Raw genomic sequence first — 27972 nt, 5'->3', positions numbered from 1 at the left:
GTTACTTTTAACACTGTAAATAAAAATATCAAAAACACAAATCCAGACCCATTTTTATTTTATTTTTTTTAATTTTATGTATTATTATTACTACCCTTTTTTGTTTTTCATTTATTTTTTTAATTTTATTTATTTGTGCCACCGCAATACCAAAGCATAACCACGTTGTCAGAAGGGCAGATCCAGAGGACACAAGGCAACAACAAGAAAAAGTAGCAACAACATTGTCCAACAACACGTAAGTATATACAACGAGCATATACACATAGACACCTAGCAAATACAACTAGCATATGCACGTACATAGACACCTAGCATAAGCAATTAGAATATACACGTACATATTTAACTAGAATATGCATCAGCATATGCAACTAGCATAGACACGTACATAGACACCGAGCATATGCACTTAGACATGTACGTATACACATAGCATGGACACAAGGACAGTTCAACGTTCGATAAACACAGACATATGTCACGTCACACGCCATAGACGCAAAAACATATTTTTGGCACTCACGGAACCCCATAGTTAGCAACTAAAATTAAAAAGCCCTCTAGAAAAACCAAGGGTAAATATATGTAAAGATGATTTTTTAATGTTATTTTGTGATTATTGTCTTGGGTTGTCATGATGGGGGGGTGTACAAGGCAGGACCCAAATGCAGGGGGCAACAAAAACAGGGCAAGGCAGGGATGCAAGTAAAAAAGGGGATTTAATTAACAAAAAATGTAAACAAGGTACTATGGAAAAATACAAAATAACAAAAACAAACTAATGACAAAAACACGAGGGCAACAAGGCATGGCATGGACAACATGGGATAACAGGGACAGCAACAGCTGAACGAAAGCAGGGTAACTAAATACACATGGTAACGAGAAAACAACAGACACCTGGGCAAGATACAAGAGGCTTGGGGAGCTGATTGGTCAACACACTGGGAAGGGAAGACACACTCAGGTGGACGTGGTTAGACATAACGGCACAAGGGAAGAGACAAGGAATACATGAAATAACCAAAAGAAAACAAAATCTCCCCCCCACAAAACCAAAACATGACATGGGTAAGGAAAACCACAGCCGAAGTCGTCATTCTCACTTTTTCAACAGGTAAGTTGATTGCCAATCTTCTATTTGTAATTGATTGTACATTCCAAATAATGCAGTATCAAACCGATATCATTTCATGTTTGGCAACTTTTATTCATGAATGAGCCATGATATGAAAGTCGTCGCCATGGTTAACGTCGGCTTGCGCAAAATACACATTGTTTACGTGCACGTTCGTGGTGGCGGCGCTCATTTGGTCGGGACGTGTGAGTGAGTCTAGATTTAAAACTTGCGAGCAGCTTGAATGTCATACTGCCCCGTCAACACTACATTGTGTTAACATCTGTCAGTGTTGTCCCCATACGCACATAATTTTAAATACACAGGACTTTTCTTTTCGCTCAGGTGCTATAGCGCGAGGCACAGTCTAAATCCGCGCAGGAGCAGGCTAGACTGAGTTTTGGAATTTTCGCAAACGCATGTTTAGTGCAATTGTAGGTGTGAGCACATTATTGTTTTAAAGATTGAACAATAACAATTAAAGTTAGCCAATAGCCAAGAAGCGTGGCACAGCAGACATGACTTTTTCTTTTCTGAGGATCTGAATTGGGATGCAGATAGGAGTGTATGTGTGTGTATGTGTTACCGTGGCATCAATAAACCACCCACCCCCTGGAATCATATTGGCAGCTCCCGTCTGTTCCCCATGCTCCAGGAAATACAGTAACTAACAAATAGATGGAGAAACAAACCCAAATAGAAACTTGTATGGATTGTTTTCACTTTTATTGCTAGTTCATTCTTGGCCTTGCAGTAAAATATGATCATGATGACAACAACAAATGTTTTCGGTGGCCCAAGACTTTTGCATGTTACTGTATATAGGCCTATATGTTGAAAAATGTTAAATGTTTTGTGTTCAAATGTATAAAAAAAAAAAAAAAAAAAAATGTTTTTGTCATTCAATCCCATATACATATAATAAGTCTGCTTTTCAATAAGCCTGCCTGTGTGAATGCGTTTCAACTTAGTCCTTGTGCTGATATAATAACTCCAGGAGAAAAAAAATAAATATATATATATATTGTTACATAAAAGTGTGTCATCATAAGTCTGAGTCTTTGTCTCATTGCGGTGTAGCGAACCGCCTGCGCGGGAGAAATCCAATGTGTACATTATATAGATATCAGGCAAGCAGGGATCCATTAGGAGGGCATTAGCATTTTGTTTGAACAGTCTCCGGCTGCGTCTCGGCTTGTTCCAAGATGAAGGTTAGCGGGGGGACGGGGCGATGAAGAGGTGGGGGAAGCGCAGTCAAATAGACCAAGTGATGCGCCAAGTAAAGGGGAGGCACAAAAATGAGCGTTTCATCTTGTGACAGTGATGAGAGAGGAGCCGAAGGTGCGCTGTGGGCAAAGGCAAATGGCAAAATATGATATCCAGTTTTGTTTTGTCCCCCCCCCATGTAGGGGAGCGAATACACGCATAAAATCCTAATATACAGCTCGAGTAATTGCGGGTGAAAGGGCTGTAATTAAAGCTTCCATTAAGCGATACTAACTCAAAATTAGCATCCATGTAATTAAACCCACCGTAAAGCACAAACAATAAGCTTGTAGTCAACAGCCAAAAAACACAGCTGCCTTGAACTGAAAATAATTAAGACTTACAGTTGAACACATTATTATTATACAGCAAATAGCGCTAAATATTTGATCGTACACCATTTTGGAGAAGTTATTCGTAAAAATGTGGGAGCAGGGCTCTACTTTTCAATGAGTCATCATTTGTTGCCAGGCGGATTTCAAATGCCACAAAGACACAATGAAGTCAAACGTGACATATCTCAACGCGCATCAAACTTTCAGTGTTGCCTGTAGTGACACGTTTTGTCCTAGTCTCCATGAAGGGCAGTTCCCACTTTAAATAACAGTTGAACGTTGTTGAAGATGGAGTAGTTAACCACTGTATAATAAGACAAAATATAAATAAAATAAACTGAAATGCTCCGCAAATTATGCAACACGGGTGGTGGGATCTTCTGATAGATGACCACCACGAAGAAGTTTTGTCAACCCGCTGAATAAGAAAACCCGTGTCCACGTCTTGGGAACGCAACATCAATGCTTCTCACGTAACCTTCACAAAAAAAAAAAAAAACCCGACAGGGCCGCCCGACTGTGTTATTTGGACTAAATCCACCCCCGATTGCGCGGCGGCAAAAAGGAAGCATACAAAATGCAGCAGGGGGATGAAATGTCTTTTGACCACCGCCGGGATTCGAAGAGAGGAACGGAAAAGTTAATCCAGGATCGCGTCAGACACGGCAATCTTCTCAGAACTGACAATATAATATTTGACGCTTCACAATAACAATTGCAGTCCACTTTGGAGCCACTTTATACAGTTGGCCAATTTTACTTTTTGAGTCTGCACTGCAATTTGGATTTGGTGACAAACTGAAGCAATCAAGTTCATTTGTTAATTAACACTAACAAATCGTCGCTGCTATGTGATAAACGTATCTCGCCATTTTTGTCATTTTTTACATTTTTATGTTATTACAAATCTTAATAAAAAAAATGGATATGTGTTTTTCACATAGCAGCCACGAAATGCTAATGTCGATGCTAGTGCAATATGAGGCGTCCTGGCTAGTCTGCCATTATTACAGATATTCTTTGACAATAGCACAAACGTTATTTTCATTCACCCAGTATCGTTACTTTACTATGCTAGCAACACTATAGCCCTATAGAAGCTAGCCCACATCTGTGGAATGCATTTTATGGTAATGCTATCGTGATATATGTGCCCCGCTAGCCATGGCTAGTTTTTGGCTAAGAATAGACCTTGAGTGGTCAAAAGTTTAGATTAGAAGTTGAAATTGTAGTCAACACGTACGAAAATAAGAAGTTATGAGTCAACAAGGTTGTTGTTGTTGTTGTGCTAGCGCTAGTAGCGCTACTACCTAGCACAGTCGGGGAACTAGGTAACTTGGTTCATTATCGTTACTTTACTATATGCTAGCAACACTATAGCCCTATAGAAGCTAGCCCACATCTGTGGAATGCATTTTATGGTAATGCTATCGTGATATATGTGCCCCGCTAGCCATGGCTAGTTTATGGCTAAGAATCGACCTTGAGTGGTCAAAAGTTTAGATTAGAAGTTGAAATTGTAGTCAACACGTATGAAAATCAGAAGTTATGAGTCAACAAGGTTGTTGTTGTTGTTGTTGTTGTGCTAGTGCTAGTAGCGCCACTGGCGAGCACAGTCGGGGAAAGTTTCAAAATAACCCAAGATTCTTCACCTGTAATTCACACATAATAAATGCACATAGCAACCAATAAAAGCTAAAAATACAGAAGGTGCAAGAATGTCCGTATCATATGTGAATGTCGCCATGGAGTCCGTCCGGGCAGTAACAACGGCAAATGTTTGTAATCCAATCGATTCCATGAATCAAACGTTTCAGCGTGTACCGCTGCAGGAGTGTTGATCTACAACTTCCGCAAACGTGTTCTAACGTTAGAGGAATCAGGAGATGACATTTATCAATAGCAAAAAGAACATTCCGTGTAAACACAATGGGAAGATGGCCGAGAACGCTGAAAAGTTGCCACACCAGATGGAGCCATTCTCTTAATAGTAGGTTTGACGTTAGCACATTACAAGAAGTGTCCTAGTTGGTCCATTGCTATACCACGGCTTCTGTCAGACACAATTGTAAGCTAGCTTTTTACCTGAAGGATGTATTTTTTTATTTTTTTTTATTTTGTGTGCAAATGGTTATGTTCAGGAACATTCACGGTAGAGTTGTGAAATGGCAACTCTCTCAAATCCTGAATGATGACATAATTAGAATATTTGCCAAGCCTGCCAGAGCTAGAAGGTCAGGGCTTTTGACCAAGCGGCACAGCACTAATAGAGGTTTACAATCACAAACAAACAAAAGAAATAATGAATAAAAGCGAAAAAAGGTCAATCCATTGTGTTGTGGCCAGGCTGGAACACTTTTGAAGGGAGCAATTACGACATGCGCTACTGGCAGGGACCTGACTTATTTCTCCTGCGAGACGGCTCGGCCCCGCACAATTCACATTTCGCTCAGCTCCAATTTGCCGTCGTCGCGTCCTCGCACGCCGTTTCCCGGGCCTCTTTATTACGACTGATGCTGCTCCTGGTTCAAAAAGCTAATTACGGTAATGGCTGGGGATGAGCAGATAAATGAGGAGGCGCACAGACTGTTTGGTAATACGTACGCCACCCACGCTTGTCGCTGAGGGGTGACATCAACGGGGGGGCTAAATAAACATGATTTTTTCAGGGAGGGAACATTTATTATCCTTTATTGGTACACAAACGTCAAATGTTGTCACTAATGTACGGAACAATTACGCCTATGTGCAGTTGTCACTTAATTACCTTCTAAATGACCAATTTTAAGACTTATCGAATACTTTAACAAATGGAATGTTTGGAGCAACCCTGAACAGAACAAGCAGTATAGAAATTGGAGAGATAGACATATTTTAAATAATGATGAGTCTGGCAAAATAATGTCTGCATATGTTATTATTACTGGCAGAATATTATCGGTGTTAATTTTGACAAGAAATTTGAATTTAGTTTTAGTTTTACTCTTGAGTAAAATGAATTAGTTTTAGTAATAATTGTTTAGTCATCTGATTGTATTTTAGTTTGAATCAATTTTTAGTTGATGAAAATGAAGAGCAATTTTTGTTGACTAAATTTAGTTGTTTTCCTCAGCACACATTACAACTTTTATCCAGAAAATTATACTCAAGATTCTTTATTAAACTTTGTTTCAATGAAACATGTCGAACTGACAATAATAAAACTAGTTTTGACCTAAATAAACAAAAAGTGCATAATTGCCCGAGATTAATTATTCAACTGCACAATGAACGTAAACTGTTTGAACATTAAATAAATTGCAGTGAACAATTTTTGAATGGTTCTTTTCTCCCACCCGATTTTCATTTTTTTTCTTCTGATTGGATGTTGTGACTTTTCGTCACTGTTGTTTTAGTTTTTAGTCATTATTGTCATTGTCTCTATGAATGGGTTCTATTTTAGTTTCGTTCCATTTTCGTGCTGGGAAAAAAAAAATTGTGACAAAAAATATTGTGAATTTTTTTTTTTTTATTGATGAAATTATCACTGATTATCATACCAATCTGCAATTCCTACCCCAATACATGTGTTAAATCCTACAGGGCCTCCTCGGTTTACGACAGTATTCCATTCCTATGAAAATGAAAAATTCTACGGATGTCAGAATGCGCCATAATTACGAATCAAGAATTACGGATGTCATGATTATAGTGAGTGGCATTTTCCCCCAATATATCGTTTAATGCATAGTCATATTGAGATATTATCAGTAACATTGCCATCACTGCATGTTGCAGGTTATGTTGCAAGAAATGTAATCCTACTATCCACTGTGGTCGCCACTTGCTGGTCAGACAACACAAGCTGAGCTAGCGGTATATTTTTATTTTATTTATTTTTCCCCCTCACTCACGCAAATACGCACACAAACTTCCATGGTCTCCCAGGCGGGGAAGCGAACCCATGCCAACCGGCACCGAAGGAAATTGACGGTTCCACTCCTCCACCCGGAGCCAAGCGGTATATTTTTAATGTTACAATGTGTCAACGGCACAGCCAGCTTCCAATAGCTGTTGCGAGCATGGCATTAAATCAAACTGAAGTCCAATATATTTCAAAATTTCACTGCTTGAAGGTCCTGACGGGCTTGGGAAAATATTCCAAGCATGCGCAGAGCAAGCAGAGCCGGAGGCGCTCCTGGCGTTGGAACACTACCGGGGAATCGGGGCGACTAATGAGGACTTGTTTACCCGTCCTCTCCTGGACCTACGCTCACCTGTAACCGGGCATCCCACCTGATGCGCTACCAAGTCTCTGTTTAGAGTCTGGTTTTGCACCGAGATCTGAGAATCCGTCGTTGTCCTTGCTCGCCTAGATTATGGACCCACTTACTCATGACCGTGGGCAAATTGCAGAGCCAGCAAAAATCACCCCACCTTTTGTTGCTTGAAAAATTCCCTTGAGAAGCCCCCTCGACCCGCTTCCCAACACAAACAAAGAATTTGCACAGTTTCCCATTGACACTGATTGCGCGACACTTGAGGCATCTCACGTGCGCATCACATATTAAAGTACAGTATCATCGTCAACAAATTTAATAACGCCTCGCTAGAGCAAACATTTGAGCAAGCGTGATCGGCTGAATCGTTTCCTGGATGAACATAAAAAAAAGAAGAGAGTGCTTGTGTAAATGTTTTTATTTATCTGTCAGGTATATTTAATGGCGCGGTGATAACCCGCTGACCTGTTCAACGTCTGTTAATTATCTCCAAGCAGTTTTAATTTCCTCCCGGTCCAGCATAAAAATTATTATATTTGTGATTTGTTTGATGAGATATTTATTTCTTGGTTGCACATTAATATGACAGTGTGAGGGGGGTAGAATAATTAATAATGTGTCCATTGCTGAAATAATTTTGGTTCCATGCTGCCATCATTGTGGTTGACTTGCTACTTGTTTTGTATTTGTCATTAAAAATAAATCATGTTCATGCTTAGTTGGCTGCTATAGATCTAACGCTGCAGTACATCACTCTTCAATTAAAAACATGACATTTTCAAATGAATTATACACAAAGAAATATATAATATAGGCTGCCAAGCGATTACATTTATTAATCGCATAACTTCAACAGTTAACTCCCGATTAATCACAAATTTTATGTTTTAAACGTACAATACAATTTACAATAATTAAGTTTTCATACGCTTGTAAGCATAAAAGTGGAAACATGTTGAACAGAAATATGGCTGCATCTTTTTAGTCATTGATACAGTAATTTGATTATTCATAAAATTGAGTTAAAATTAAAAAGGTGTACTCTACTGTAAAAAAAAAAAAGTGCCATATTGATTTGTGGTGAGGTAATCTTTCTGCCACTAGATGGCACAATTGTATTTGTAAGATGTTGGTGACAGCTCATTGCATGTTTCTTTTCATATTAAGAGCTATCTAATATTTATCATGAAGAAACTTCCGCGCATTTTTAAAATTGTAAAATGCAACTTGACCCCAGTCTCCACAAACATATAAGGGACAGTCACTAATCGTGCATGAAAAAAAAACAAGAAACTCAAAATTAACACACTAATTTTGACACCCCTAATATAACATTTTAGTTTATTTTTCTTTTTTACTAAAAAACATTTCAGTTAATAAACTATAATTCACTTTGTCGAGGAGGTGGAATGCCCCAACAGATCCCAATATGTATTTTATGTATTCAGCCATTCCTTTATGGAGGACTAAAACTGCCAAAATTCAAAATAAATAAATGACTAAATAAATAAATGACTAAAAGTGAAAATAAAAATGAATATAAAAAAATACAATTCGAAAATTATGTAAAATAATAAATAAATAAATATAAATGGAAATAAATCCGTTTTTATTTTCACTTTTAGTCACTTACTTATTTATTTATTTATTTATTTAGTCATTTATTTATTTTGTCATTTATTTAGTCATTTATTTATTTAGAATTTTGGGCCGTACTGCCAAATCGAAATGTTATTCAAATGAGAGGGCGGTCCTAAGAGTGCCTTGGGTTGGACTCCGCCGTTGCAAACTGCCTGTCATTGGTTGAGTCAACAGCTCGGCGAACGAGGAAGTCTCGCCGTTTGCAACGGCGGAGTCCAACCCAAGACACTCTTGGGACCGCCCCCTCATTTGAATAACATTTCGACATTTCAAAATTAACACACTAAATTTGACACCCCTAATATAACATTTTTGTTTATTTTTCTTTTTTACTAAAAAACATTTCAGTTAATAAACTATAATTCACTTTGTCGAGGAGGTGGAATGCCCCAACAGATCCCAATATGTATTTTATGTATTCAGCCATTCCTTTATGGAGGACTAAAACTGCCAAAATTCAAAATAAATAAATGACTAAATAAATAAATGACTAAAAGTGAAAATAAAAATGAATATAAAAAAATACAATTCGAAAATTATGTAAAATAATAAATAAATAAATATAAATGTAAATAAATCCGTTTTTATTTTCACTTTTAGTCACTTATTTATTTATTTATTTATTTAGTCATTTATTTATTTAGTCATTTATTTAGTCATTTATTTATTTAGAATTTTGGGCCGTACTGCCAAATCGAAATGTTATTCAAATGAGAGGGCGGTCCTAAGAGTGCCTTGGGTTGGACTCCGCCGTTGCAAACTGCCTGTCATTGGTTGAGTCAACCACTCGGCGAACGAGGAAGTCTCGCCGTTTGCAACGGCGGAGTCCAACCCAAGACACTCTTGGGACCGCCCCCTCATTTGAATAACATTTCGACTTGGCAGTATGGCCCAAAACTGCCAAAATTCAAAATAAATAAATAAATGACTAAAAGTGAAAATAAAAATGGATTTATTTCCATTTATATTTATTTTTTTGGATATAATTTTATATTTATGTTCATTTTTATTTTCACTTTGAGTCATTTATTTATTTAGAATTTTGGCAGTTTTGGTTCTCCATATTCTTTCTGTACAACTTTTTTTTAATTTATTGTAATTGCAAAAGTAAACATGTTTGTCTTGTAACCCACCCCCGACCCCCAAAACAAACTCCCACGAGGACTGTAGATGGATGGTGAGTATCCCAGCAGATTTATAATTAATGGAAGGCAGTTTTTAAATAATTGCAATATTTACAGTAAATAAATATGCCTCATCATCCTTGTAGTGTTGCTTTACTGCCAAACTAGGCGAGTAGACTTAGCTGGCAAAGGCCAACTTTTTTCAGTGACCTATGGGGAATCCCTCGCCCAATAAATTCCGCCTAGTAACAAGACCAAAGCACTCCGTCTGACTGCAAGCTGGAATTTTATATCAGTTACAAAAGTTCAAATATTTATAAATAAAAACAGTCACGAGAAAGTAAAAGGCTGAATTAGCTGTGAGAGAGAAGTTTAGATTTGTATTCATCTCCTACTGCAGAAACAGAAGCACGAAAGTCAACATTCATTAGTCAGTCTTCATGCGCTTGCGCAGGTGAACATATGGAGGCGGTCCGCGCGTGCGTTAACCACATGGACTGACATCAGTGGAGTTTGGATGGCAGCAGTACAGCACTTCTGTTGTCCGTCACATCCTTGCTGCTCAAGAGGTTGATGTTGTGAAGATTGAAGGGGAAAAAAAAAAGAAAAGTGTCTGTGTGGTTTTGGGGGAAAATATGAAACAAAACAGATTGTTTGATGGGATCACAACAGCTGCAGTGTCAGTGGAGTAAAAACTCAGTACAATAAGTTATTACATGTATGATTTTTATTGCAACATGAACACACTAATACAAATGTGTTTGATTGGTAAGATTAAATCTAATAATAATAATAATAATTTGACACCCTATTATACACACACAAATTTGAAGAGCACCTGTTAATTCTTTCAACATTTATTATTACGAGGACGTCTTCCACATTTTTGATGCACCGCACGCTCTCATGCTCCTCTTCTTCTAATCAGTTAATTACTTGCATAATTTAAAATTAAATGAAAAAAAAAAAGCAACAATATTTGGACTAGGATAAATATGAATGTCGTACGCAAACGTGCGTTAAATGCTTTACTTTAATGCATGCTCAAACACAACCTGCAATACATTATAAAAAGTAAACATCCTAAAGGATGGTTCGCTGTCAAATTAATAGTGTGATTAATCCGCATTAATACATGATTAATGTGATTATTATTTCATGATTAATTAATGAGTTAATTATATGGGTTATATATATATATATATATATATATACTAGGTGTGAGTGGCGTGGCTCAGTGGTAGAGTGGTAGTCGAATGTAAAGCGCTTTGAGGGCCTTCTAAGGTTGAAAGCTTTGCGTATATTTGGTCATTTTTGCTCAATAAAACACGTCCAAAATGTACCACCCACCACTGGCTTATTATATTAATTCTTATATACTTAGCGAATATTCTGAGTTTTCGACTTTTGTTCTGTTGTCATTGTTGCCGACGATTGAGTTGCCCTTGACGATCTTGTCAAAGAATATAACACGAGACAAGAAAAAGAAAAAATCGGTTCTGTCATTGTTACCATTTGGCTCGTATCGAAAATTTGGGCTGTTCAGTCAAGCAAGATTTTCTCTTGTCTTTCTTTTTCTTTAATATTAAGTTTTTGCACCAAACCATTTGAAGTTCTCATGTAGTGTCATTAATTCAAACAACAGTAGTCATATTCTAATGTGTGCCATAACTACTGATTAGGGTTACAAAGGTCCTGTTACATTCCCAAGCCTTAACACATTCATTGCCAGACCAGCAAAAAAATAAATAAAAATGCATCATTTGACGTCTTTTTCCGTCATTGGCAGTGAATGAGTTAAAAGTTAACTTTGAAAGGGTGCCATTTCCTTTTTCCACACTAATGGACACAATCGGGGACATGTGCCACCGTCATTCTCGTCACCATCACGTAAGCCCTTGTCCGACCCCCAAGGACGAGCTCACTCAATAACTGTCCCTGTCCAGACACGCTAAGCCTGTGCCGCGATCCCTTCAAGCTTTGAACTCTGACACGCTTCAATGCTGGACATGAAGTCGCCTCCTCTGGGAGATTAAATCGAGTCTTTTGCCACTAAACTCACGATTGATTGGCTTTTACGCTCTTCTAATAAATAGTTGTACGTCATTGTTAGGAGATGTTAAGATAGGTGAGATGTGCTGTTGTAATGTCCACCCTCATTTCTTGCTATTTTTTCCCCCCCTCCATACTAGTTCTGCTGCTTATTTCACATCCAATGCCATTTGTTTGTTTGTTTGTTTCCTACAACCAGAGATAAATGTGTCTCTTTTCCTTTTCTTGCGGGGCTATTGTCACTCACTTCGCTCCTATCTTGAGTCCTCCACGCCGCGCCGTATTTACCCTTCACAATCCTTCAGCTGGCGACGTCAAATTTGCGAGCGTGACAGTCCCAGACAGCCTCTTCCACGCAGATTTATACGGGACTTTTATCATTTGTTTCAGCCGCTCACTTTGTCACGTGCAAACGGTGACATTAATCAGTGTTATGACAGCGCGACTGGCTGCAGGGATGCGCGCATACCCGCCACCCGTGATGTTTATCTGTCTTTTACATTCCGCCTTTCTTTAGTACACACAAATGTTCCCTCAGGTGGGAAAAAAAAAACGACCCTGTCTTTTTTTTTCCCCTTACTTTTCTGTCAGACACTCTTGTAGCCACTAAAATCAGTTCATGAAGTCTGTGCAGTGTACTTGAAAACGCTCCCCTATGGATTTTTCTCGCATTGTGTCTAACCTGTACTATCACTTCTGACTTCTAGCTGGGCGCAGTGCCAGGATCCCGAATTCCATATATCATTTTGACTGCAAAAAGCTATCACTGATATTCGCTTACATGAACTTGAATAATCCATTTACAGGCCTTTTTCGAAATTTCGCCACTGTTGGTGGAACAATTACTGATGATTACTAATCGTCGTCCCTGATTGTCAAATTTGAAAAAGACACACCTACAGATATATGTCATCTCTCAAGCGTTCCTGAGATTGGGACACTAAGACACCACATTAATTAAGGCTTCCTCCATTTTCCTCATGCTGTTACGTGTAAATAAGTCTGCCCAAATCGGTGGGCATTCCATCTATATTGACGGAAGGTCCATCGATCCGTCAGTGACGGACGCCCATATTGTTGACGATTGCCAGGAAACTTCGAAAAATTGAATGAACAAAGCAGAAGGGGGTTATCGTCCGTCAATGTCATCCGTCAATAAATTCGTCAAACCGGCAATGACGAACGTCTCGTTTGGGTGACGGATCGACGACTGACGATTGACGGAAAATTGACGGACGCCAACTTCGAATGACGGAAACATTGACAGGCACTCCATTTTGCAATCGACGAACGACGGTTCGGCTTGAAATATTGGCAGATTGACGATGACTGAAAGATGTCCCGACTATTGATGATTGCCGACTAACAGACACTCAAAATTCAGTCAACCAGCTATTCGACTATAAACTCATTCACTCCCAGCCATTTTCACAGAACAATCCCATTCACTCCCAGCTGTTTTACTGGATTTTGACTGATTTTGCAAGGCCCACAGAATATTTTGTTTATTTGCTATAAAAGCATGAAACCTATCAAAAGAGAGATTAAAGTCTCTTCTTTCATCAGGAAAAAAAATGTTTCTATCTGTTTCCATTTTGCAGCAATTATCATTAGAAGAGAGCTAAGTTTCATCAGTTTTCACAAATCTATTTAAAATTGTAAGTAATTGAGCTTTTTTTCTACATGGCCCTGGTTGATTTCCTTTGCTCTGCTGCCACCTGCTGGCCGTTTGTGTACTAACTACCATTTCTGCAACCATTCTTTGCAGTTTAGAGGCTGCATCAAAGCCTTCTGTATGCTCTAGCATAAAAAACAACAAAAAAACGTATAAATATGTCTTTGGGACACTTAGAACATTAAAAAAACGTATTTATACGTTATTGGGAGTAAATGAGTTAAAGGCAATGAACATTTTTCAAATAGATGTGCATTCCATGGTCCGTGGCCCTCACCATATAAACAGTGAGTGGGTTTGATGACAGCACGCTGCACCCTGCAAAGTGCAGTGTAAAAAGTCCTTATGAGATAAGATCTAAACCAGGAATGTGCTAAACCTTTAAGATCAATATGAAGTAAAATATCATGTACCATTTTTGGGAGGACTGTCTCACGGGAATGATTCACTCTGAATTAGTTAAAATAGATTGCAAGAGGCCATGTGATCATTAATTTGTTGCGCTACAGTTGTTTTGAAGAATTTTGAGGATAAAGGAGAGGTTTGAGATTGTAGGTACTTAGGTTCGAGGTTGGGTCTTTTTAAGCAAGAGTCTAATAATTTCCGTTTTAAAAGCTACAGGTACAGTGCCAGAGAGGGCTAATAATGTTCAGAATCGGGTTCCTCTGACTGGAAACGGCTCTTTTAATGAGTTTCCTAGGGAGTGGGTCGAGCAAGCATGTCTGCTTTGAGTGGTGTGAGTTGTTGAAAGGATCCTGCAAGGTGTGAGAGTGGAACCAAACAATCATAATTTCGTGCCCGTATTAGTCCCAACAATTAAAGGGTTTAACCAGGTTTTGGAGCAAAGTGCCTTTAATTTTTCCCAAATTAGTAATAAATTGCATGAAATAAGTTGAATTAGGGTGAGTTGTGAGTGCATCACATAAGTATTTAGGGTTATTTGTATTTCAGGATTTACTTTTGAGATACGAATTTTACAGTTTCGCAAATTTCGAGGATGAATCCATAAATTCCTTTTTTTTTTTTTGTTTTGCCTTCATTGTTATCACATACTGTCGCTAATGAGTGTGTGACACTTTCTTGAGCCAGGCGAGCCTCTTCACATCAGGTGTAATTATTGATCCTTGGTATTTTGTTGTGTTTTTGAAACATCTTGGAATGATTTCACACTGTTCAAAAAAACATTCACACACACTAATCTTTAAACAAAAGTTTTACTGTTAAATACAAATTATACTCAGGATGCCATATTGTTTCCATGGATACCTCGAAATGGAATGGAATATTCAGTCATGTCCTTGCAGTCTGTCTTGTTACTGTCCTTCAGACTTCTACTGTTTTTGGCAAAAAGGACGTTGCACCTTTTTGTAGTGAGCAAAACAATGTTTATTTTCAGGTGAGCTTAGATTTCACGGCACAATGCGCCCATGATTCATAAGTAGTCCTCAAGTGCCTCATTTGGGAGCAGATGTCAGATCGCGGCTTGATTCCTCTGAGAGCTTTGCTGGATATGTGACTCCTGCTATCGGCCCTCTTATCATTTAATACGCTTTGTGTAGGTCTATCCAAATTAAAAGATATGTCTCATCTTTCCTTTTTGCACTAAAATTCCATTAATTTTTTTTTTTTTTTTTTTCAAACCCGGTTATCACCAGACAGTCTTTGAAGCATGAGATCCCTCCGCAGGTTCATCCCCAAATAAGCACATTTGCATGATCTTGCTTTTGTTATGCTGGCTTAATTATGTTGGGAAATAAGTAACTGTCGGGAAAAGTGATGTTTACTGACATTTTGTGTTTGCATCTATGGCAGTGGTGTCAAACTCATGTCAGCTCAGGGGCCGCTTGGAGGAAAATATATGACCAAGTGGGCCGCATCGGTAAAATAACGGTAATAGAACTGAACTCTTTTACTGCCACACATTAAAGAAAAAACTTTGATATGACAGCGGCTTTGATCATTGACGAAAAGAGAGACAATGCTTCCATCTGCTGGCCATGGTTTAGAGTGTTTTAGATTCCACAACCCATTGACCAGGCAGCGCTGCACTTAGACATTGGAGGGGGGGAGAAAAAAAAAAATGTTTTAACGTTGATTTTACTGATTGTTATTAAACGTTTTTGGCGGTCAAAGAGTTAAAAACGATTGCTGTCAATTAGACGCAGATTTTCGCTATTTGTGTGCCAGCCCAAAATTATGGAGCTCAACTGTCATCATATTGTTCCAAAAAAGAATACAAATGCAAATGGAACAGAGTCCTGGACGTGTTAAATCGACGTGTTTTTCATATGTATTGTTCCCAGAATGCATTGCGTGGTGCAGGTAATGACGTTATAAGGACACTAATCCTTGTCATATTGATTTGTGTTAACTTACCAGGAATTGAATTTGTGTCGTATTTAACACGTTTGTTGGTCTAATGATAAAAATAAATAAATACATTAATAATAATAATAATAATAATAATAATAATAATTAAACAAACCGTAACTTTACGTTGTGTGTAAAATAATGACATCCAGGACGATTTCCCCCGTACAGGGACTGCTTGTGAAGTTACAAATTTGATATATTTTGATTGTGGCCGACTGATTCATTAGTCCGACATTACAATTTATTTATTTTTTTTTAACTTTACAAAATTATCTCGCGGGCCGGATTAAACCCCTTTGCGGGCCTGATCCGGCCCGCGGGCCTTATGTTTGACACCCCTGATCTATGGGATGAGCAAGTACACCATTGTCTGTATCTGTATCTGTTCAACCATTTAAATTATCTGTATGCGTATTTGGAGGGGGCGTGGCCTAAAAGAAAGTGGGCGTGGCTTAAGCCGAAAGTGGTTTGATCGGAAATATGTGGGGTAGTTCTGTAGTTTTTTATTTTTTTTTCCAATATCACACTTAAAATAAAGTGTGAAATTGATATGGATTGAGCAAAAGTTGCTATGATTTTTGTTCATTTTAGAACTATTGCCAAAAACAGCGTAATTGAGATTCAAATCAGCGTTTTTGGTCACAAAAAAAACACAAACACAAAATAAAGCACTATTTTTCAAACAAGTGTATATGTATGTATGTGTATATATATATATATATATATATATATATATATAAGTAAGTACAGTTTGTCTATATACTTGGAAATAATGTCAAAAATAATTTACAGGAAAATATCGTCGCGAATCATGCATAAATTACCACAAAATTTAAAGTCTTCAAAATGACTCATAGCAATATGCTACATAAAAATGGGTGATGTGCTTCACTACTCACACAATATTTTAACATATTTTTACAGTGTGGTGAGGTGTATTGATTTCAGAACATTTATAAGTAAGCTAGATTATGGTTGGCCATTTTAGAACAATATTACTGCTATGTTACAATTAATATAAGACAATCATCAGTATTTGTCATGTACACACGCACACACACATGCCAAGTGAAAGTGGAGTTTGTAAACAAAAAATAAGGACTATTAGGGAGAAAGTGAGAGAGAAAAACAGACCCCTGAAGCGTAAACATGGATGCACAGAACATTGTGGATTCAGCATCGTCTACACTGACTGTCCACAAAGTTCATATGTGTCTGTTCACCAGAGCAACATGAGCTGATTTAAGATGTTTTTTCAAGATTAGAAAAAAAAAAGAACACATGTGAGCGAAAACAAATACTTGACCTTATATAGCTTTGTCGTGTGTGTAAGACGTACGTACGAGGGGTGTTAAAAAAAAAAATTGATTCGGCGATATATCGCGATACTACATCGCGCGATTCTCGAATCGATTCCCCCCCAAAAAAAATCGTGTTTTTTTTTTTTTTTTTTTTTTTTTTTTTTTTTAAAGAGCTCAGAATTGTTCATTCGGTAGTCTTACCGATTCAACGTCTTATCATCATTGCCTTTTTTTTTTTTTTTTTTTTTTTTTTTTTTTTGGTGTGTGTGTGAATCGATTTTTAAACTTCCATTTTTAATGGAAAAATATTCAACAAAACGTCTGACTTCGGGTTAGGATTCACACCTTGAGCATGGAAGAATGTTATATGAACGGAACATTAAGCCTTAATATTTTATTTTAATGCTGTTCAAACATGAAACAGATTACAACCTCTATAAGACTGAAATTTCAGATAAATAAATAATACATTTTCATATAAATCTTACACTCTACAAGCTTACTGATTAGTATTTTCTAAATTTGAATGAAAAAAAATCGCAACAATCGACTTATAAATTCGTATCGGGATTAATCGGTATCGAATCGAATCGTGACCTGTGATACGAATCGAATCGTCAGGTACTAGGCAATTCACACCCCTAGTACGTACATAATTGGGCTAAAGGAGTGCATTATTTCTACATTGCAATCAGGTGATCCCCCCCCAAAAAAAAAAAAAAAAAAAGTTAGCAGCCTTCTTCAATTGCGTTTAAAATGACTGACGTGTGTCGCACGGCGCTGGTGTTAATGCGTTATCACACGGAATACACTCAAGGCAGCACACAGCCAATAAAATGATAAAGTTGGCTTTTAGCTGCAAGGAAATAAACAAAAACAAACATCTGGCAGGCAATCTCCGTTACAACAAACTCCGACGCTGACAAGAGTTTGGCAACACGACACACACATGTGCACGTTGCAAATGTGATGCATCCTTTTTAATGATGTGCATGACGGCCCACGCCAACAACTGCCAAAGTCCAAGAGCCAGTTCTCACGGGAATTTAGTACAATTTGGTTTCTAATAGAAATAATAAAAATAATCAGTTATGACTGAAAAATCCTTGAATTTAATCTCACAATATATCACATATAAAATGTCACATTTGCAGACGGGGCATTCTGACCATGTATATGGGACCAACTCTGTCTGCCATGCATGTAAACGGGTTATCTCGAATGTTTCAGAGACAAGAATTCTGACCTTAACCTCATTATTGACTGCATGTAAACTTCGTCAATTAGCTTCGTCATTAGGGATGTAACGATATCCAAACCTCACGATACGATATTATCACGGTATGAAGCTCACGATATGATAATTGTGGGGAGGTTGGCGATATTTAAGAAAGGTTACAATATTGTAAAATAATAATAATAATAAAATAAAAAAAATAAAAAAACGCTCGTTCAAAAATCACAATATTGTGCTTTTGTACATAACAGCAATGCATATAAACAACCTACAATAACAATATTGAGGCACTTGATAATGCACGCACACATTGAGTTTCTCCACATATTGTTCACAGGCATTATTAGGTTCGCCTTCATCTGACAATTGGCATAGATTTTAAACATAGAAGGGCCAAAACATCCCTAATAAAAATTAAATTGCACACAAAACTAGCCACCAGAGGGTGCTAGAACAGCACAAATGGAAATCAAACTGACTTTTTTTTTAACAGATGTGTTCCTTTTAATAAATATCGTGAACATGACGACGACGATATTGTGCCAATTTTAATATCACAATATCACAATATTGCCCTTATCGTTGCATCCCTAGTAGTAATGTGTTTTTTTTGTTTTTTTGCCAGAGGCTCATCAATACTCCCTTTGATTTTGAGTCATGCCACCCATAAAATATATATAATATATACCTTTTTTTCCCCTAAAAATGTTTCTAATACACCAGATTATACATTACAAAAACTCCTTAAAAATCAACACTAAAAGTTGTAATCAAATCTTTTAATGTTTAAATTCTCACACAATATAATAGATTTTTTTGCACAACTAAAATAATTATACACTTTTTACATCATTTACATCTTTTTTTTTTTTTTACATAATTTTTTTCCCTCTTTGTTTCACCATATGTAAATTGCAACTCTTCAATTCTCAAATTATGATTTAACCAAAAAGTTGAGTTTTCTTCATAAGATTCTGATTAAAAGCTACCAAAGGTTTCGTTGTAAGACTATCTCACATATGACTGTCTTTGTTTTTCCATTCTTTTTTTTAATTTTTTTTTATTTGTGGCCTAGAAGTAAATCCCCCCCCCCCCAATTTTGTTGTGCAATGACAATAAATATTATAAGAGTTCCATCATAAAACCAAAGACCCTCATTATAAAGACCTCTAGGACACCGTTGTAATTTTTTGTGTTACAGTTTTACCTTCAAAAAGGCAAGCAAGACGCATAGAAAAATCTAAATATGAAATTAACCAAGTCCCAAAACAAAGATTCAAAGGAAACAAAACACTCTTGCTTTGCCTTGACATGGAAGACCTTCTTCTTCTTCTTCTTCTTCTTCTTCTTCTTCTTTGCAGCAACGGCCAATTCAAAGCAAAAATGAATATTTACAAATAATAAGTCATTATAAGTGTACACGCAACGTTAAAAAGGTGAAATTTGCGTGAATAATTTGGAGACAAATCTCTCCGCATAAAAGGGGCCCACTACAGTGCACTTTGTTACCATTTGTAAGCTCAGTGAATTAAATGTTATTTGTGACTCGTTGTTCTCCACAAATCCACACTAAACACTCATCTACTGTATACTTTTTAAAAAAATTTTTTATTACAGTATTAACAATAATGCATGTTTTTTTCTTTGTTTTTATTGGGTAGTAAGGGTCCATAAAAGATTTTTTACGCCAGCTGGCTGCCCTGCATCCCATTATAGGCGGCTGTTCTCCCAATGCTTTATGTTCTCTAATATAATACGAAGCTGAATTGAAGCCATCATGGATGTGTTTTATGGTATTGTATCAACCAGCTCGCCAGTGTTGCCGGCTGCCACTCTGCATTGGTAATACTTTGAGGCGCAACTTCTTTTTTGTGCGGATGACGATGGGAGAAATAAATAAATAGAAAAAAAATATCTTAAAAATAAATAATTCCCTGCTGTGTGTCGTGCTCTGTTTTGACTCCAAGGCACACTGATTCATTATCTGTGCAATTACGCAACTTAATTACGGCAGCTCGAGGCGAACTCTGCCTCCCTACCGTCCATCTGGCGTGCATCCTTGAAGCTCGTCTTCTTCGCCTGTCCTGAAGCTGGTGAAGGGGCAGAGGCGAGTCGCCTCCGATTCACCGCTCTTGAAATGTTTGTTCTGGTGCGTTTTGCACACTCTGACCTGCGGCTGTTGGCGCTAAGTTGCCAAAGCACATATGGCGTTCTCAGTTTTACTTAGGTGGTGGCAAACACCTGCTTTGGGAAGTAGCTGCAAACTGGTTGCAACATTACACTGCCGGAAAATGGACCTTAAACATCAACATTCGGTGAATGTGTGGTAGGGATGTCACAATAAGGGCAATATCGTGATATTCAAACCCTGGCCGCTTCGCCTGTGCCGCTGCCGCCGCAGCCCCTGGCCGCTTCGCCTGTGCCGCTGCCGCCGCAGCCCCTGGCCGCTTCGCCTGGGCCGCTGCCGCCGCAGCCCCTGGCCGCTTCGCCTGGGCCGCTACTTCCTGTTCCTCGTCAGGCGGCGCATGGATTGCGGTCGCCACCTCCTGTTCCTCGTCAGGCGGCGCATGGATTGCGGTCGCCACCTCCTGTTCCTCGTCAGGCGGCGCATGGATTGCGGCCGCCTCCTCTTGCACCAGTTCCGGCGGCGCCCGGCCAGCGGCCGCCATCGCCTGCACCAGTTCCGGCGGCGCCCGGCCAGCGGCCGCCTCCTGCTCCTCATCTGGCGGCGAACACCCTGCCGCCACCTCTGCTCCTTGTCGGGCGTCGAGGACGCCCTCCTGACTGGCCCCGCTGGGACTCTCTTGTCGGGCGTCGAGGACGCCCTCTTGAACTGCTTTTTGTCTGTAAGGATGGGTGGGCCGTGTTCCCACCTCCGTGCCCCCTTCCGCCCGCCCTTGTTTTTGGACTCTTTGGGTCGGATGGCCGTCAGGAGCCGGCCATTGAGGGGGGGGTACTGTCACGCCGCCACCTGCGTGACAGGCCATGCTTTTATTGTCATAGTCATGTTTCCTGTTTTATTTTGAATTTCTGATTCCCTTCGCACCCCAGGTCACTTGCCCTTCCTGCAGTTCACTAATTACCGGTCCCCGCCCATGATCATGTCCACCTGCCACCAATCAACCAAGACAATAAAAGCCACCTGCATTCTCCCCTCCGTTGCCGAAGTGTCACACACAGTTAGTGCATGGAAGCGTCCCACAGTCCCACAGTCCTCGAGTCCTTGTTCCTGTTGCCTTGTTGTTTTGCCTTGCTTTTGTGCCTTGTCTTGTTTTTGTGCCTTTTCCTCCAGTGGAGCGCCTTTTGTTACCCCTTTTGCCTTGTGCCTGTTTTTTCCTCCCTAGTGGAGCGCTTTTTGTTCTCCACCTTTTTGATTCCCCCTTTCTCCTCTCAGTGTGAGAGGAGACTGCTGCTGCCCGGCAATAAAACCTGTTGCCTCTGTGGCCTACCTTATCCTGCGTCTGGGTCCTACCTCTTCACGTCGTGACAAAAGGTTGATTTCCATTTGTGCAGTTCTAGCACCCTCTAGTGGCTATTTTATTAGTGCAATTTAATTTTCGTTAGGGATGTTTTGGCCTTCTACGTTTAAAATCGATGCTAATTGTCAGATGAAGGGAACCTCATTTGCGTGTGAAGCGATAAATGTGCGCTTGCATTAGCAAGTTAGCGCCTCAATATTGATATTAGAGATTGTAGGTGGTTTATATGCATTGCTATATTGTTATGTACAAAAGCACAATATTGTGCATTTTTTAGTATGAGCCCTTTTTTTTTTTTTTTTTACAATATTGTGATCTTTTTTTTTTTTAAATATCGCCAACGCCCCCACAATATCGTGATAATTATTGTATCATGATAATATCGTATCGTGATGTTTGGATATCATGACATCCCTAATGTGTGGTAAACTGGTGGGGTTAAGAACCACTGCTTTCAAGGTTCCACTGTTAAGACTAAAACAAGCAAGAGAATTTGCAGACTGTGACATTTATACCAACTTCCAAAATTATATTTTAATCACCCAAAATGCATTTGGATGGAAAGCCCAAACGCATTGCCCCGTTTCAGTGAACATGGCTTCAGTTTCAGGTAAATTATACAAAAAAATGTTTTATTAATTGTCTGTGAAAATGCTGTTAATTACCGCCACGGTTGAACTGAAAAGGATTACAAAGTTGCATGCTGCCTGCGTGTGCGTTTCCTGGACACGCTGGATCCTTTTATCGCCGTAATGCGCGCGGCCTGCCTCGGCTAGATTGCTAAAACCCTGCCATGATTTGGCAACGGAGACGGGCAGCGAAGTGGGAAATAGGGGAGCTAAAACTGCTTCCTGTCTGTGGCTAATAGCCGTTACATAAAATGCTTTCTAGCTCGGCTTGCGCGTTTTTTTAATTACTGACTCGACAACGCTGACTGTTAATTCCCATTCTCAATTATTGGGCTTCTATAAACAAGACCCTTTTCACACATCTGCTTAATTCTCTCAATTCATGTATCTCTATAATTGTAGATTAATTGCCTATCAACCAAATAACCCATTAATTGCTCTGTTTTTTCCTCTGCGGGGAATTAGTTTAATTAACTCTTCACTTTTATTCCCGCATTTGTTTCTGCCTGCTTGCCCCACATCTGGCCTGTATTGACAAGATTTATCATTATTTTTTATTATTATTATTATTATTATATTAATCATAACCATTGCTATGACAACCACTAATTTATTCACTTTAATATGCAATTCAAAATTCCTACAGTGGAACCTTGTGAGGTTGAATACGTCCACACAAAAATTTTGATCACTGGAGTGAAAGAAAATATTTTTTGTTGATTTATTTCTGAAATTTATTTGTGAGTGGCCTGTTCACGGCTTCTGCCTCACTGTGACTTAAAAGTTGGGTTAAAAAAAAAAAAGAAAAGAGACACAGCATGGGGAAAAAAAGTACAATAGGTTATAAATCATTATTTCCTGTTATGGTGTAAAAATAACTTCTTTGACAAATGATTGCATTTGGTAAGATGTGACAACCACAAGCTATCTAGCTTCTAGCTAGCACCAACAGCTCGTCTCTCTGGTCTCAAATGTCATTATGGTATTATCGCACCCAAGATATTTCCAAATTCTAAGTTAAAAATTTTACTCAGATTTCAACTTTGTCCTTTGTGACTTATGAAATCTGCATGGTTCAGATTTTGAGGTAGACGTGGTTAGCAATAGCAGGCTACAGCTAACATTAGCGGTCTCGTTGGCCTCTACAACAAATAACATATAATTATTTTGAGCATTTGATGATGTTTGACCGCCAGATTTTAAGTCTGAAATTTTGGTCAGATTTCAGAACAAGTTAAATTTGTATCTCAACACACCGCTGTATAAGAAAATAAATAAATCTAGCTAGCAAAACTGAGACAAGTTGTTGCTCTTGTTTACTTGAACTGCCCACACGTGCATATCAAAATATTTCAAAAACATCTTTCTATGAGAATGTGGATGGGCGAGATGTGGCTCTCAGGTGGTACTTTGTCGAGTACCACGATAGAGCTAGCTGCTAACGTTAGCATTCCTCTTCAGCCTCTCTACAATCTCTATTTTTGTGCCTCCGTCGTTTGCAATGGAGTAAATAAGCAACCCCCAGCCACTATATGTTGACATATGGCATATTTTAACTGGTGTTTTACTAGCATCTCTATTGCGGCAGGTGTGGCTTTCATTTGATGCAAATGCTTTCAAATGCCCAACTTTCAAGCTCCAGGGCATTTCACACTATTGCATTGGCGTGCCGACGGTATCAGCGGGAGGCACAAACGCTGACATTATTCATAAAGGTGAGCGAGGAAGCCTTGATGAATGAGTGGACTTTCTCGTTTATGCAAACACAAAAACTCAGACATAAAAAAAAAGATACACACGCAAGGGAGGCTTTGAAGCCACTTCTGTGAATCCAAGTTGGTTAAAAAAAAAAAAAAGAAAAAAGTATCACATCAGCAGTCTACACAAGCAGCCCATTGGAGAGAAGCAAGAGATCAGTCATTTTAATGAGGTGCGTCCCTTTAAGTTATTTGGACTTGATTGCCAAATCACAGGCTATCTTCATCTTCATCTTGGTCATGGGATAAACGATATGCAGCCAAGACAAGACGACAGACTACTTAGTCTATGGGAAGACTTCAGTACTCTGGCATCGTTTTTATTTCTAATTTATCTTATCACCATTCTTTGTAATTCACCATATGTGAGTTTAAAGCAGGGGTGTCCAAATTTTTTCCTCTGAGTGCCACATACAAAAAAATCGAAGGATGCAAGGGTCACTTTAGTTTCTTTCATATTAATTGCATGTTGTTTATGTTAGTATTCTTTCTTTCTTTTTTTTTTTTTTGAAACTGCTTTGTGAGCACCTTTCTACAAGGCAAATAGTTTAAGATTTTAGAAAATTTTGGGGTGGTCGAGACCCCACCAGAAAATATTAGCCTCATCACTGAACAACAGCTGAATCTCATCTCTAGATTCAAAACCAAAACAAGAACAATCTGTTGTAAGCTGAACGTTAATTGGGAATAATTCAAGTGATGGTTTCACAATTTGGACCGTGACACAGAGCAGATTTTTGATTTGTAAAAATGTATTATTTTTATTCACCACAGTGTTATGAAGAGAAATGTTATGTCTTTCATTGTATATAATTTATTTGCATATTTAGAAAAGCTCTACAGTATATACAAACAAATTTATTCGTAGCAGATGTCATTCTTAGTCGACGCTACGGACCGCTTAAAAATGGATGGCGGGCTGCAAATGGCCCCCGGGCCATAGTTTGGAAATCTTTGATTTAAAGCAATTATAGTAGCATTTAAGTGTAGCTTTTTTTTTTTTTTTTTTCCCCAAACATTAACACTGATTGAAATTATATAGTAGCCTACCGTTATCTTGTGAAATTAAGAGCCTGGATATTTTTGGAGAGCAACATTTCAAGTCAATTGAAGTCATGTTGAATGATGCCACGGCCTATATATGTTAGGCTCTGGAGTTGGATCCCAAAAACACAGACACAAATAAGATTTTTAACTCTTTATTCGCATAACATCGAGGCGTAGCACAAACTTGACCGGGCGAGAAACAACGAGAATGTATCAAGAATCACGAGACGCTAAGCTAACGTGCGTGGAGTTGCACAGGGGAACAGAGGTAATAATCCCACAAAACACATACTTCTCAGACAGGCTTATAAAGACAGCGAATTGATCTGATTGGTTGTGGCTAGTAACAGGACTGACATGGAATGATCTGATTGGCTGTTGACCAGATAAAGTGATTAAAGATTCTTGACATCACATAGCGTCTTGGCAGTTGAAACTAGATGCTGGTTAGATCAGTTCAAAACAGACACTTTACCTCACTGTCATGACCCAAACATAACCCTTGCATGACCCTAGTCATGACAATAAACATGACCCTTACATGACCCTAGTCACGACAGTAAGCATAACCCTTGCATGACCGAAACATAACCCTGTCATGCCCTTGCATGACCCAAACTTAACCCTGGCATGACCCAGTCATGACAATATAACTGTAAATTTGAAGCTTAATTACAACACCATTTGGTTAAAGGTACATTTTTCTAGACAATATTTTTTTTTGTCTAGGAACATTGTTGGACTTACCCTATGGGTACCAACAAAAAACAAATCTACAGCTGGAAATATGTTGAGAGAGATACAAGAAATTAAAAATACATATTAATTGTAACTGCGGTTAGTTGGAGTTGTGGAGGAGGAATTTGTATGAGTAAAATTACTTCTATATATACGTGTGTGTGTGTGTGTGTGTTTGCACACTCCTGTGAGCTCCAACCTTGGCTGCGCCCCACCCACGCACACTTCTGCAAGCGAGCAAAAAGTCCACTGGCCGCCCACCTCGCGGCTGCATCAGCAGCAGCTACTTGTTTTTTGTCCAACAACAGCAATCAAAAAGCTATTTTCCTGTCCTGTCTGCAACAAATGCAATAAATTGTTGTTTTTTTTTCTTCCTCCACCCTGCTGTGCTCTTATTTTTTTGTTTTGTTTTTGAGCCACAGAGAAATCGTGAATTGGCAGCACTCAGGTTCTTTCACTTGTGTTTGGGTGTCTCGGATTTTCCCTTTTGACGTCCGGTAGCTTTCAGTAGCTGACGGCAAACGCAAACCAGGAAGAATATACAACATTCTTAAGGAAGAACCCTATAGTTATACTTTTGGGAGTTCTACCAGTCACTATTTCAAACTGATATTATTATTATTATTATTATTATTATTATTATTATTATTATTTAGGCTTACAAGGGTTGTTTTAGCTATGGCCAACAACATTGATATTGATTTAAGGCACTATTAGAACTAAATTTATGTCAGTTTCTCAAGGATTATTTCCTCCTGACTGCCAGCAATTCAAATTTGTCCTTTGTAGTGGACATTTTTAAACCAGAATATCTCCCACCCAGTACATACGATTTAATTAACTCCTTTTAGTGCTCTATAGAGGACATTCAGAGCTTTCCAATGATACTTTAACTGATTCAATGATATTTTAACTGTATTTGAGCCTAGAATTTAAGTTTTAAAAAATGTCCTCTGTAGTGGACACATCATAGTTTAAAAATAAAAACTTTTTTTTTTTTCAAAAATTTATTTTACAGTATTCCAGTTACTTCACAAAGATATCAAAATAAACATGATTGGACAATATTTTTTTTCTTGGTAGTCAGGAGGCTATAATGATTTCCTATCTTAGGTGGTGAAATTAGACTAAACTTAACTTTTTTTTTTTTTTTTTTTTTTTTTTCTACATCCAAGTATTAGTTTAGGTTTAGGTAGTATAAAATGCTTTTGGTGAATGTGCTTGAGGTACTGGCAGACGGATTCTTGGAAGTATCGAATAATAACATCTTCGATCATCAGCACACAGATGAAATGGACAGCCATTTGTTGCTACTGATGTCACCAAGTTAAGTACACAAATTTGTTGTAATTTGGGTCCATTATTGCCTTGTCCCATTCCCTTCCCCTGAAGAAGTCCTCGTATTGACGGACAGCATTGATTGCCATGCGCAATATTTGCCGATAACCAACCATTCGCCTCGCAGTAGTCAAGCGGTGATGCGCACAATCAGAGATGACTGTTGTCCCTTTGCAAACAAGTCAATAAAACTCATTTCCTTCCAGTCAATTGTTAATTAAATGCTAGTTTCCTTTCAATTAAAAAAAAAAACTCACAATATGAAGTGCAGCGATTTTTCTCGCTCCGGCAAAACTCATTTCTATTATTGCCTTAATGCCCCCCGAAAATATAAATTTTCTGATGCCTATCTTCAAATTGTCGGCGCCCTTAAAGGTATAAGTGGGCTTTATCAGTCACGCACCTGTTTGATTTCAACGTTTGATTGGTAGGATTACCCCCGATGCTGGTTACTAAAGGGCACCCACATTATCTAAAGGGCACCTCTCGCAATTATGCATAACGGGATGTGGAGAAATGTTTTAAATCCAAACATAAGAGTTCTTCAAATGTCAAATGTAAAAAAAAAAAAAAATGCTCCAAGCAAAGACACCTGTTGTTT

At 38.4% G+C, this 27972-nt stretch overlaps 1 protein-coding gene across 1 annotated transcript in view; it reads left to right on the top strand.

Annotated features, from left to right (window-relative positions):
- The first annotated feature begins 1007 nt into the window (after nucleotides 1–1007).
- Nucleotides 1008–27972, top strand: part of brinp1 (bone morphogenetic protein/retinoic acid inducible neural-specific 1) — a 214413-nt gene continuing 187448 nt past the window's right edge. Inside the window, exon 1 of the mRNA XM_077497593.1 lies at nucleotides 1008–1120. The gene's annotated coding sequence lies outside the window, so the exon portion shown is untranslated. The remainder of the gene's footprint in view (nucleotides 1121–27972) is intronic.

This window comes from Festucalex cinctus, chromosome 15 (genome assembly GCF_051991245.1).
Source record: "Festucalex cinctus isolate MCC-2025b chromosome 15, RoL_Fcin_1.0, whole genome shotgun sequence".
In the NCBI taxonomy this organism is placed as follows: Eukaryota; Metazoa; Chordata; class Actinopteri; order Syngnathiformes; family Syngnathidae; genus Festucalex; species Festucalex cinctus.
This window is presented reverse-complemented; position numbering and strand designations above follow the sequence as displayed.